Genomic DNA, 9,929 nt, shown 5'->3' with positions numbered 1-9,929 from the left:
CTCTGGAGGACCTGGCCCCCCCTTGCTTCCTCTCCTCTCTAAGAAGGCAGCTCAGTTCCCTTTAACCCTTGCCAAGCCGAGTCCTCCCTCGCTCAGCCCTCTCTCAGATTCTTATTATTTTTATGCATTTAGGGGGGCAGCTGCCAATGCCCAGATATCCTTTTGGAGCGCGAGGCTCTTGGCTGGACTCTGAGCATCTCCCTCCCTTGTCCAGAAACCAGAGGAAGAGCTTGCAGGGAAAAGGGCTTTGCAGGAGGCAAGGAAGCTCCTCCTAGAATTCAGGAGTGGAGAGAGAGGAGGGGATCCCAGGGTCATCTAGTCCAACCCGAAGCAAGAGGGGGCCGGGTCTAGTTCCCTAAACAGGCAGCCCTGTTTAATAGGTTATTGTATTTTAGTGTTTTATTGGAAGTCACCCAGAGTGGCTGGAGAAACGCAGCCAGATGGGCGGGATATAAATAAATAAATTATTATTATTATTATTATTATTATTATTATTATTATTATTATTATTACAACCCCAGCAATGCAGGAATCTCAGCTAAAGCATCCAGGGCAGATGGCCGTCCGATCTCTGCTTAGAAACCTCCAAGGAAGGAGAGTCCACCACCTCCCCAGGGAGACCTTTCCTCTGCCCAACTGCTCTTAGATGTCCCTCAAGGCAGCGGGTCCTGAGTTCTAGCCCTGATGAAAGAATCACACTGGCTGCTGAGGAGGAACCATGCGAGGTTCAAAAGAAATAAATCCCATTCTCGTCATAAATGAGTAATACTTTACTATGCATGCTTTTTATACTAATATACAAAAGTATGCCATTTCCCTTTCCAGAAATGGATGGTTGTTGTTATTATGTTTAGGGAAGCTTTGAATATTTGATGGACTATTGTATTTTAATATTTTGTTGGAAGCCGCCCAGAGTGTTCGGGGAACCCAGCCAGATGGGTGGGGTATAAATAATAATAATAATAATAATAATAATAATAATAATAATAATAATAATCAGTATTACTATTGATCAGGTGAGTTTTCTCCTTTCAAAGAGAGAGGTGGAATCTCCATGGTTGCTAATAGCATAACGTTGAAAGTGCAGGGAAATATGGGGAGCCCTAGAGTATCTGCTTGGCATGCAGAATGTCCCAGGTTCAACCCCTGACATCTCCTCAAGGGCTGGACGAAATCCCTGCCTGACTCTGGGGAGCTGCTGCCAGTCAGTGTAGACCAGGGGTCCTCAAACTATGTCCCGCGGGCCGAATCCAGCCCTCCAGGGTCGTGAATCTGGCCTGCACGGCCATTTCAGAACCCGCCAAGTGTCCGAGGCTGAAAGCATCTTGCCACCTGCTCAGTCAGTCCCTGCGCCGTGCTGAGGTATAACACCGGTCTTGAAAGACCTACATTGGCTCCCACTACGTTTCCAAGCACAATTCAAAGTGTTGCTGTTGACCTTTAAAGCCCTAAACGGCCTCGGCCCAGCATACCCAAAAGAGCGTCACTACCCCCATTGTTCTGCCCGACACTGAGGTCCAGCTCCAAGGGCCTTTAGGCGGTTCCCTCATTGCAAGAAGCAAAGGTACAGGGAACCAGGCAGAGGGCCTTCTTGGTAGTGGCCCCCGCCCTGTGGAATGATTGCGTTAATTGTTTAACGGGCTGCGGGACTGTCCCCCTTTCTTGTAAACTGGTTTAAATTTTATTACGCGGCGCGTACGGGTGTTCTTCGGTTATTGAGGGAATTCCCTCTCCTGTTTGCCTAGGTTAAATGGAGTAAACCATGGTTCCTCAGCGTGACGATTGTAGGCAAACCACGTGGTTCCTCGGCTACGGGGATTATCGGCACCATCTTGGGAGAGGCTAATAGACTCCACCCCTAGCTTATCGGCTTCAATTTCTCATTGCGTTTTAATTATAAGAACATAAGGACAAGGGCAGAGTTTCAGCATACGGCATTTGATTTAATTAGGTTCTGGCAAGCGCAATTTTTTGGTTCAACTGCTGTCCCAGTGGGGGGGGGGGGTGCTTGCTTGCCACACGGCTGCTCAGGGGGTTGTTATAAGGGCTCTTTCTCTGTGGAGTTACAAAAGTGCTAGGAATTTAGTCGTGATCAGGAGGGATTTAATTGGTTTTTTGTTGCTGATGGTTAGGTTTTTCTGCGGTCAATTCCTTACTTTAATTGGTTCTTATGCAAAGGGAGTTAATTTAAGGCTAAGGTTTCCTACTGTCAAGTTGTGAATTTAACTGGTGTGACCCAGAGTAAGTTAATTTAAATCAATTGAGTTAAAGTGCTAGGTGCCGTGAATTCCAATTCAGCAACTACGGTTGGCTTCTAGGGTTTTTTGGGCAGTTGGTATTGGACTTGCCTTCCTAAAATAATTGGTTAGCTGCGTGGTTAACTCCGAACTCAACTTCACGCTTCAAGCCAAAAGACAACCCTTCCCCGTCCCCGGGCAAAACCCCTGGCCTTTCATTGGTAGAACCGCCACCACACTGGGGGCGTTTACCTAATAATAATAATAATAATAATAATAATAATAATAATAATAATAATTTATTTGTACCCCGCCCATCTGGCTGGGTTTCCCCAGCCGCTCTAAGCGGCTTCCACAGCAACCAATAATACACAAAAATGTCACACATTAAAAACTTCCCTGAACAGGGCTGCCTTAAGATGTCTTCTGAATGTCAGGTAGAGCTGATTATTGTCCTTTGTTCCAGACCATGCTGAATCCACTCCCATATGCAAGTTCTTTGTGATCTTGATGGTCTTCTGTCTAGAACCATCAGGGTTGGCATAGCAACTGGGCAGGGCTCCTGTGTATGTGCTGGTATGCTCAAGGGATTATGGCTGCCCTTTTTCAAACCTTCCCCATTTTGTAGTCCTTCCTTCATGGAGTAAAATAAAAGTGGAACAGTGGAAATCTGATGTATGGTTGATTTTCTCTGAATTTATAACAGAAGCGTAGCGTATGTAGTGCATGAGTGTGAGTGTGTGAAGTTTGTACAAACTGAATGATTGGGCATTATCACAATATCCTGCGACATTATCACAATATCATGGGCTTCATCCGTTGTACATATTCTAAGTACAGTGGTACCCCGCAAGACGAATGCCTCGCAAGACGGAAAACCCGCAAGACGAAAGGGTTTTCTGTTTTGGAGGCGCTTCGCAAGACGAATTTCCCTATGGGCTTGCTTCGCAAGACGAAAGCCCATAGGGAAATCTCCGGGGACCTCTTTTAAATGCTGGTGGTGGGGAGCAAAGCCTTTCCCCCCCCCCCTCCGGCCTTCAGAAGAGGTCCAGGAAGGCCGGCGGGGGCCGAAAGGCTTTGCTCCCCACCGCCAGCATTTTAAAAGCAGTCCGGGATAGCAGGGAAGCGCTTCCCGCTATTGCGGACGGCTTTTGAAGGCAGGCAGGGGGGAGCAAAGACTTTCGCCCCCCGCCCGCCTTCAGAAGAGGTCCTGGACCTCTTCTGAAGGCGGGCGGGGGGCGAAAGTCTTTGCTCCCCCCTGCCTGCCTTCCCGGGAGAGCGGAGAAAGGCAGCGCCTTTCTCCGCTGTCCCGGACGGCTTTTGAAGGCAGGCGGGGGGGAGACTTTCGCCCCCCCGCCCGCCTTCAGAAGAGGTCCAGGACCTTCAGAAGAGGTCGGGGGACAGACTGTCCCCGGACCTGGTCTGAAGGCGGTTTCCACAGGAACGCATTAATTGATTTTCAATGCATTCCTATGGGAAACCGTGCATTGCAAGACAAAAAACTCGCAAGAAGAAAAAACTTGCGGAACGAATTAATTTCGTCTTGTGAGTCACCACTGTAATGTAAATGAATATAATGTCATAATTCAACATATTTTAACAAATTAACAAACCTGTGTATGGATAAAGTTTGTTTTACATTTGTTGTTTTAAAAGGGTCACTTTAAGAAGAAAACCTTACAGCTGCAGATTGCTGTCACCTGTAACTAAAATCAATACTGCACCTGTCTATATACATTGTAAGAGTTGTTGTTCACTGCAGAAACCACTATGTTATAAGTTCCATTATCTGGATACTTCATATATGGTATGTACTGTTATAGCACAATTGTGGTCGATCCACAACTCTGGTCACTGCTCCCTGAGAAAAGCTCAAGAACTCTGGGCAGAGACAATGGGTAGATCACTGGCAGGATTTTTATTACTGGGAGTAGATCTCAGTCTCTTGAAAGTTCTGTCATTGTGGCTAGTTCAAGGTACCAGCACAAGTTTAATTGCCACTCATCTTGTTGATGTTAACTCATTTTCCAGTATTTTGCTATTAACATCCTAGCCGCTATTGTCGTGTAAAGAAACTCTCTTTTATTTTCATTTGCTATGCTTATCATTAGAATATCAAATAGGAAGGCTTTGGTTTTCTTTAAAATAAATAGCATTTATTTTATTTTATTTTCCCTTTGGGGACATGTCCACCACATGTGGAATAAGGTTCCCTCATTTTGTCTGCATCTCCAACAATTATTGCTGATATTTATTTTGACTTATTTGGATGGGGTCAGGTACCATCTAAAAATCAGATAGCATGTGGTGAATTTTAAGTGTTTTCCCATAATTTCCCTCATTTTTCATCTTCATTGGATATCCACAATCATGTGTCCATTTCACCATCACCTCCTTCACCTCCTAGTCCTTAAGGTTCCAGTCGAGTAACAATCTGTTTGGTTTTGATAATATATTTGTATTATTTAATAATATTAAAAAAAAAAATCCGCTGTTGTTCTGTAAAGTCCATTTATTTTTTATCTGGAAAAAATTGTTTAACTGGTAATCTTGCTTTTTTACTTTTGTTTTCCTTTTATATTTTTACTTTTTTGTAATTTTAGCATATAATAACAGAAGTAATTATATGGAAATGGGATAATAATATTGAAATGAATAAAATGCTTAACTCGCCAAGATTTTTATTGTTTGCAGCTTCCCAAGAAAACGGAAGGAGATTCTCTCCTTTTTGGCTTTTATCCCTTCCCTTTACAACTGTCTCTTTAAGTCCCAACAGTCCTGCCCCACCCTCCCGCTTACAGGATATCCTTTCTACAGATGTCAATGCAGACCCAGTGATGGAAAACCCTCCGCCCAATTCCTTGTGACCACAAGACTATTTATTACCTGCAGCAACAACAACAAAAGCCACCAGAGTGGCCGCAGCTATCTCTTTCCAAAGACATAGACTGACAGGGAGGGGGCTGACAGCCTTTTCTGTGATGTAGGTATGATGTATCGGGGGGGGGGGTCCTTGGGCTACACCCCTTCTATGATGTATGTATGATGTTTCCAGGGGTGGTCTTGGACTCCAGGGCGGGCAATTAAAAATGTCTATATAAGGGCTTTCATGCATTGCTCGGGGTCCTCCTCCTCTCTCCTGCGTGTGGGGGAGAACCCTGTTGCTAGTATGTCACATGCCCCTGTTTACTTTCCTAGGCTTGGAAAGTGTAAGAATGGAAGTCAAGTCAGATCTCTTCCGCTCTGCTGTGCTTTTGCACTGTTCTTTGTCTCCCTGTCTGTTGCTGAAGAAGAGAGAGGGTGCCATTATGATCCATTTGGTGTCGTCTGCAAATGTGATGAGCATCCCCTCAGTTCCTTCATCCATGTCATTTATAAAGACGTTGAACAACAACGGGCCCAGGACAGAACCCTGCAGCACCCCTCTGGTCACTTTTCCCCAGGATGAGGAGGAACCATGAAGGAGTCCTCTTTGGGTTCGGTCAGTCAAATCCAACTAACAGTTACCTCATTCAGCCTCATTTTACCAGCTTCCTCACATAAATATCACAGAGGACTCAGTCAAAAGCCTTACTGAAATCGAGATGCACTACTTCCACAACAGTCCCCTGATCAACAAAGTTTTTAATCCATCCAAGAAAAGAAAAGAAGAAAAGGAAAGATTTCTCTGGCTTGTCTTGTTTTTGAGAAAGCCATGCTTTCATCCTGTATGTTTATATTGTAAAATCTTCAGATGAAGGGCGAATAAATTTTAAAAAGCATAAATGAGGATATTGACAAGCTGGAACTTGTGCAAAGGAAGGAGATTTATGTCTTTAATTTGGAAACCACATGACCCAGTGGTGCCGACTTGGATAAAATATTGGTGGAGGGCCAGGTCAGTCCTGCCTTGCACAATCCATCATATGATGCACGTGTGGGAATGTTCAGGGATGCAGGAAAGGATATATTGTCTGATCATATCCTTATCCAACTTGTGTTAACAACTTCCACAATATCAGCAGAGTAACATTCCCTTTTATTTTAAATTTGCAGCGTCTGCATTTGCTCAGGCTCGCTATAGCCTCTATAATAACTGTTCTGGTATTTTCCCCTTATTCCCTCATAAAATAGAAGAGACGACACAGTCTTTTACAAAAATATAAAGAGTTTACTCACATTCTGTTCACACTCAGATCCCAGAAGGCAGACTTAGCTTAATGAAGTAACATACACTTGGAGTCTATCTCTTAAGAAGACAGTCCCTTTTTCCTCTCTTGGCTAGAAGCCAAGAGGGCATCTCTGGCTTAGTAGATGTTGTGTCTTTGATGCATGTAGTCAGAGAGAGAGAGATGGCTGCCCTGCCCTGTGCTTTTGTCATTACCTGCACAGGTGAGGCCACACCTACCTCTAGTCACATGCAGAGGAAGTCTGTCCCAGCCCAGAAGGAAACAGGAAGTTGACCTGCCGGCTGGACAAACATCCCTCCCCATGTGTAAACATGTTCACTCCAGGAATGTTGTACTTGACTGCTCTTGTGTTTCACAGCAAGCATGCCATTAGAATGGCAATGCCTATAATGGCAGCAACGTTTTAAAAAAGTAATATTTTGAGCCCGTAGTTCAATTTCCCAGCAGCTCCCCTTGCCATGGAGAACACTTCTAGCATTCCATCTCCTCGACCTGTGGCATTGTTCAGCAGTGGGGAAAGTGACCTCTTCACACCGATGTCCATTTGGTATGGCCCTTTCCAGATTTTTCCTGCCTCTTGTGTTTGTCTTTCATTTGTTCTCCTGTGTGTGCTGCCAGTAGAAGCCAAAATTCTGTGGGTACTCTAGGTGGTGCAGAAAGCACCTAGAAGCTCCCTAGAGGTTGAAGTGCCAATCAAACTTCTGTTTTGCGCTCTATAAATTCCAATTAGCAGTACTGGGGGTGGTTCAGATTCTGGGGCAGTGCTTTTGGCCAGCAGAGGGTGTCACAGGGCCAGCCTACTTTCCCTTTAAAGCAAACTGGGGTCTCCAGCTGTTTTTAGACTACAACTCCCATCATCCCTAGCTAGCAGGACCAGTGGGAAGGGATGATGAGAACTGTAGTCCTTAATGAAATAAGAAGACGGTAAACTTTTTCAATATGCGGGTACAGCAGCAAGAACTTTACTGGCCCAGAAATGGAAACAAGAAGAAATTCCGACGATAGAAGAATGGAGACTGAAGTTGACAGACTATTCAGAATTGGATAGATTAACTGGAAAAATTAGATATCTTAGAGACCAAAAGTTCATCGAGGATTGGGGGAAATTTGTTGAATATCTGAAAAGAATATGTGATGTGCAAACAACACTGGCAGGGTTTCAAGAAGCACTGTAAAAGTTGAGATATATTGTTAAAAAGCAATAGAGGTGGGAGGGAAGATCAATGGCAATATAATCAGAGAAATGCGAAACTGAGAGGTAAATATGGATGATTATCAGAGAAGCCGAAGGAAGTCAAAAAGGAATCAAATGTATGGAAATTTGTGCAATTTGTATAACCGTTTTGGAAAATTAATAAAATTATATATATAAGATAGGAGCTGTAGTCCAGGAGCTGCTGGGGACCCAGGTGTGGGAAAGCCTGCTTCAAAGCAACTTTTCCATTTTGCCCGCAAAGATGGGACCTGTCCATGTTTGTATCTTCTTGTATTTTGTTTTCCGCATGACCTTTCTGCGTTTGTTTGTTTTTTTAAGAGGGCAAATTGAAAGAGAAATTGTATGGCAAGTTGCAGAAGAATAAAAGGTTGTGTATGAAAAAAACACACCAAAAACTGGGGGGTGGCATCCTTCGATATTTTATGGGGGTGGGGCAAAGACCCCTAGGCCTTTAAGAGATGGCGCCTATTCCCTACACCCACAGGATGGTTACAACATAAAAAAATATTTTAAAAACCCACCACGTATTAAAAGGGCATTAGATGTCAATCAGCCAAAAGCCTGGTTTAAAAGGTGCGGATTTGCCTGGGTCCTAAAGCTGTATAATGGTTTTTCTGACCATTGTATGGATTCTTTGATGGGAAGTAAGGGAGGAGCTCTTCCTGAAGTTCTTTCCACATTCCACGCACTGATAGGGTTTCTCCCCTGTATGAATTCTTTGACTCTGAGCATCTCCCTCCCTTGGCCAGAAAGTGGAGGAAGAGCTTGCAGGGAAAAGGGCTTTGCAGGAGGCAAGGAAGCTCCTCCTAGAATTCTGGAGTGGAGAGATAGGAGGGGATCCCAGGGTCAACTAGTCCAACCCCCAGCAATGGAGGAATCTCAGCTAAAGCATCCCTGGCAGATGGCCGTCCGATCTCTGCTTAGAAACCTCCAAGGAAGGAGAGTCCACCACCTCCCAAGGGAGACCTTTCCTCTGCCCAACTGCTCTTAGATGTCCCTCAAGGCAGCGGGTCCTGAGTTCTAGCCCTGCTGAAACCATCGCACTGGCTGCCAAGGAGGAACCAAGCGAAGTTCAAAATAAATAAATCCCATTCTCATCATAAATGAGTAATACCTTCTTATGCATGCTTTTTATACTAATATACAATAGTATGCCATTTCCCTTTCCAGAAATGGATGGTTGTTGTTATTATGTTTAGGGACTATTGTATTTTAATATTTTGTTGGAAGCCGCCCAGAGTGTTCGGGGAACCCAGCCAGATGGGTGGGGTATAAATTATTATTATTATTATTATTATTATTATTTATTAAATTGATCAGGTGAGTTTTCTCTTTTTGAAAGAGGGAGGTGGAATCTCCACGGTTGCTAATAGCATAACGTTGAAAGACTAGGGAAATATGGGGAGCCCTAGAGTATCTGCTTGGCATGCAGAATGTCCCAGGGTCAACCCCTGACATCTCCTGCCAGGGCTGGACGAAATCCCTGCCTGAAACTCTGGGGAGCTGCTGCCAGTCAGTGTAGGCCAGGGGTCCTCAAACTATGTCCCGCAGGCCGAATCCAGCCCGCCAGGGTCGTGAATCTGGCCATTTCAGTACCCGCCAAGTGTCCGAGGCTGAAAGCATCTCGCTGCCTGCTCTTTTTTTTTTTTAAGTAAATTTTTATTAATTTTCCACAAATAAAAAACACACAACAAAAACATAAAACACTTAAACAAACATAAAATGGACCTCCCCATACCACCCCTTTCCTGCATCCTTATTTCAAATTTTCCCCGCAACCCTTCAGTCATAAACTTATTTTGATCGTTTCATAAATTTAACTTCATTAACTTATTAATAACAGCTGTGGTTCTTTGTTTCTTATCTCCCTGACCCCTACTTTTCATCCAAATTACAACAGTTTTTAAGGTATGTTTTAAATTTCTTCCAATCTTCTTCCACTGCCTCTTTCCCCCGGTCTCGAATTCTGCCAGTCATCTCTGCCAGTCCCATGTAGTCTATCACCTTCGTCTGCCATTCTTCCAACGTGGGTAGTTCTTGTGTCTTCCAATACTTTGCTAGTAGAATCCTTGCTGCTGTTGTGGCGTACATAAAAAATGTCTTATCCTTCCTTGGCACCATTTGGCCCACCATACCCAAGAGAAAAGCTTCTGGTTTTTTGGTAAAGGTTCTCTTAAGAACTTTCTTAATTTCATTATAGATCATTTCCCAGAAAGCCTTAATCTTCGGGCAGGTCCACCAAAGGTGGTAGAAGGTTCCCTCCGTTTCATTACATTTCCAACATTTATTACTGGGCAAGTGATAAAT

At 44.1% G+C, this 9,929-nt stretch overlaps 1 long non-coding RNA gene across 1 annotated transcript; it reads right to left on the bottom strand.

Moving 5' to 3' along the window:
* Positions 1-4,717: 4,717 nt before the first annotated feature.
* Positions 4,718-8,740, bottom strand: LOC309530685. The gene is made up of 2 exons (XR_014218846.1): positions 8,101-8,740; positions 4,718-7,913 (listed from the first exon to the last, which is right to left on the bottom strand). It is a non-coding gene; the product is annotated as an uncharacterized lncRNA (long non-coding RNA).
* Between the last annotated feature and the right edge of the window lie 1,189 nt (positions 8,741-9,929).

This window comes from Podarcis vaucheri, assembly GCF_965113315.1.
Source record: "Podarcis vaucheri genome assembly, chromosome: 4".
NCBI classification, from domain to species: Eukaryota; Metazoa; Chordata; class Lepidosauria; order Squamata; family Lacertidae; genus Podarcis; species Podarcis vaucheri.
Note: the sequence above shows the minus strand (reverse complement) of the source record. Positions and strands in the feature narration are given on the sequence as shown.